This window comes from Bactrocera tryoni, chromosome 4, assembly GCF_016617805.1.
Source record: "Bactrocera tryoni isolate S06 chromosome 4, CSIRO_BtryS06_freeze2, whole genome shotgun sequence".
Taxonomy (NCBI): domain Eukaryota; kingdom Metazoa; phylum Arthropoda; class Insecta; order Diptera; family Tephritidae; genus Bactrocera; species Bactrocera tryoni.
In genome coordinates, this window is record NC_052502.1 from 31,607,583 (window position 1) to 31,611,316 (window position 3,734).

Genomic DNA, 3,734 nt, shown 5'->3' on the forward strand with positions numbered 1-3,734 from the left:
GGTTATCCCAGCCGAGACCACAAGAGTATGAGAAAGTAGATTAAGAGTTGTCTTGCCTGGATTGATTTACGAGCCTATTTGGAAGGTTTAATAATGATTTGTATTAAAATAAGGGAAAATGTAGTTTTTTTTTTGTCTGTATGAGTTCACATTATGACCAACTATTGTCCAAATAGGACCAAATCTATTCAAGCTTTCAGATACTGAATATATGGATAAAAGTTCAAATTGCAAAATTTTAGTGGGGTAAAAATAGTTTTGAATGACAAATGATCAAGGTACCAAAATATGGATACCCTAGAACTAGAACTAGGTTTCATTGAAAAAGATATTATTAAAAAAAAAAAAAATATTTCCAAAAGGGGAAAGTCGGATCGTGCAACTTTAAAGTAAAATATTATATGAAGGTTTCTGAAAAATTCTGTCCAAAACATCATTCGGTCTCCAAAAGGCGGTAATATAAAAATATATTAAAGTTTTCGTAATAATGAAAGCAATTTTTCTTATTTTTAATTCAGTTTCAACAAAAACCTTACTTCTGTGTCTATTTCTATGCCCACCAAATATGTATCACGCCACAATTGCAGTGTGCCTCACAGCTTCATAACCTTTCACTTTTCTAATGACTTAATTTTCCACGCTTGTAGTTGGACTCAATTGAATTGTTGTTTGGTTGATTTAATGGATTTACATACTTATGTAGAGCAGGTTTCTTTTATTATACTTTTTCACATTTGCATTTGCTTATACGATTTTGGCTGGCTGAATGCGAGTATTTAATGTGGTTTGAGACAAGCTTCCAACAGCCGTGATCGTCTAGTGGTTAGGACCCTACGTTGTGGCCGTAGTAACCCAGGTTCGAATCCTGGTCACGGCAGTGCTTCTCGGGAGCATTGTCACGGATGGAAGCAGTTTTTTGTTAATATTTTTGGAAAATTGTATAAGAAGAATGATCAACAGGTTTAAGAAGAATGAAATATGTGTATGTTATTGCATTTTTCAAATTCAAATTTTAGTCAGGGCAAATATCCACGATCTTACTTTATTAGATTTATAGTTATGAGATTAAATTTTTGGTTTGGGATATATAAAAGCAAATATTAAAGATTCAAGTGGCAACATAAGTAGGTGGTATTACAGATGAGCGGAATTAAACCATTGTCACACCTACAAAACGCCGTTAATTGAAAAACTCTGAAGTGTTATACCTCAACTCCAAATTAAAACACAAAACTAAACAGTTACTAAGAAGTGATTGGGTGAAGTAACTTCGCCACCCACGTAGTTTATTTCAACCAAACTTGCAGAAAACTGGCATTTCAACACCTTCATGCGCTTAGAAAAATTTGGCTGAAATCAATTGATAACTACGCCCACCTCTTATAAGACAGTTACATATGTGGAAAACAATTAAAAGAGGCGGGGTAGGAGTCAGACAAAGGTCATGAATTTCGTCCAAACTTCGTAAGTTACTTTTAATATTCATTTTAAGGTATGTTGCAATGATTCGCTGAAAGTTTCAAAATTTTTCTCAAACACTTGGACGAAATATAGACGCCGCTAATTACGCATATGATACTATCATTTTGTTAAAGATCTATAATTTTAAATTTAATTTTGGTTTCGTTCTCACCTAAGGAAGCCTACAGAAATCAAGCTTAGCCAGCAGCAGCTGCTAACAGACCTTTGGAGTTTGATCGGAATCAATAATTATTTTTCTTCTTTACTGGCGTAGACACCGCTTACGCAATTATAGCCGAGTTAATAACAGCGCGCCAGTCTTTGGCGCCAATTAGAGATTCCAAGCATAGCCAGGTCCTTCTCTACCTGGTCCTTCCAACGGAGTGGAGGTCATCCTCTTCCTTTGCTTCCCCCGGTGGGTACTACGTCGAATATTTTCAGAATTGGAGTGTTTTCGTCCATTCGGACAACATGACCTAGCTAGCAAAGTCACTGTTTTTTAATTGGCTGAACTATGTCAACGTCGTCGTATATCTCATACAGCTCATCGTTCCATCGAATGAGATATTCGCCGTGGCCAACCATAAATTTTTCGCAGAACTTTTCTCTCGAACACTCGAAACGTCGCCTCATCAGTTGTTGTCATCGACCATGCCTCTGCACTATATAGCAGGACGGAAATATTGAGTGACTTATAAAATTTGGTTTTTGTTTGTCGAGAGAGGACTTTACTCTCAATTGCCTACCCAGTCCGAAGTAGCACCTGTTAGCAAGAGTAATCAATAATTAGCGACCTCATGAAATTCCAAAAATATTTAAAGGGTTTTTTGTTTATATTTTTTCTGATATTGTGAAAGATGGAGCCATGTGCATATCATTTACATCAAGCAGCTCACGATTTCCGGTCATAGACCAAGTACCCCTGGGTATCCAGAAAGCATCCATTTGAAGCCGAGCTAAAGTTCGAAAGCGAATCCGCTCCTGAGGGTTGTGCGTTGAGTTTGAGACCGGCCACGTAAAAAAGAATACCCCCAATTAAGAGGACACAACAGCCTTGAATGATAGAACTCCTTTTGATGACGACCACTGTTAACGTATTAAGGTGGTCCGATGAGGAGTGCCGCAAAGTTACAATCGACCACAACACTTGCTGGGTGCGATAGATACCGAGAGTTGAAGAGGGAAGCGAGAAGAATTTGTGACAAAAAACTTCAGAAGTTGTCCGATGTATATCCTTTTCGGAGCATACTCTTGTAGAAACCGCAGAGGTGATATAGTGACTAATGCCCAGAGTATACTGAAATTATGGAGGGAACACCTCTCCAGCAGGCTGAATGGCAGTGAAAGCATAACACAAGGAGATGGCGAACACGATTTCCCAATAGATGGCGATTCCATTCTCCGACCATAAAGAAGTTCGAATAGCAATTACCCGTCTGAATAACAACAAAGCGGCGGGGGTCGTTGGATTACCGGCTCTTCGTCGATTTCAAAACTGCTTTTGACAGCTCGAAAAATAGCTGCTTTTATGCCTCTATGTCTGAATTTGGAATCTCCGCACAACTAATACGGCTGTGCAAACTGACGTTGAACAATACCAACAGCTCCGTCAGGATCGGGAAGGAACTTACCGAGCCGTTCGATACCAAGTGTGGTTTTATGCAATTCGACTCCCTTTTGTGCAACTTCATCAATCTGCTCATGAGAAAATAATTCGAGCTGCAGAACTGAATAAGGAAGGTACTATCTTTTATAAGTGTGTACAGCTGCTGGCTTACGCCGATCATATTGATATCATTGGCCTCAACAACCGTGTGCTTGTGTAGTTCTGCTTTCTCCAGAATGTATAAGGAAGCGAAGCAAATGGGCCTGGCAAGACGAGATATCTCTTGCCATCAAACAAAAAGCCGTCAAAAACCTCCACGACAAACTGAACTTTGATGAGAGCAAATAAAGAAAGACTTCACATAAAAATTCTTGAGGAAATTTTACTCGAAAAGAAGAGATAATTAATGCCGCAAGCCAATTCTCTTTCAGAATTATCACGTTGACAAAACAATTGTAGATTTATGTTCAATAAAATATGCAACGCAAAAGATGCAACATTATCGATTGCATGCAAAACTGTTAAATTTTACGAGAAACCTGTCGATAGCGACAACCGAAGTGCCACAAAACAATGAAATGCGCCAAATGAACGCGGAGCGGTATTTAGCCAGCCAATCAACAGCAAATGATCAATGCGATTGCGCGAGATACACCCGCTGCCGCTG

At 38.8% G+C, this 3,734-nt stretch overlaps 1 non-coding gene across 1 annotated transcript; it reads left to right on the forward strand.

Moving 5' to 3' along the window:
* The first annotated feature begins 805 nt into the window (after positions 1 to 805).
* Positions 806 to 877, forward strand: Trnah-gug. Its single transcript has one exon. It is a non-coding gene; the product is annotated as a tRNA-His (tRNA).
* Positions 878 to 3,734: the final 2,857 nt, after the last annotated feature.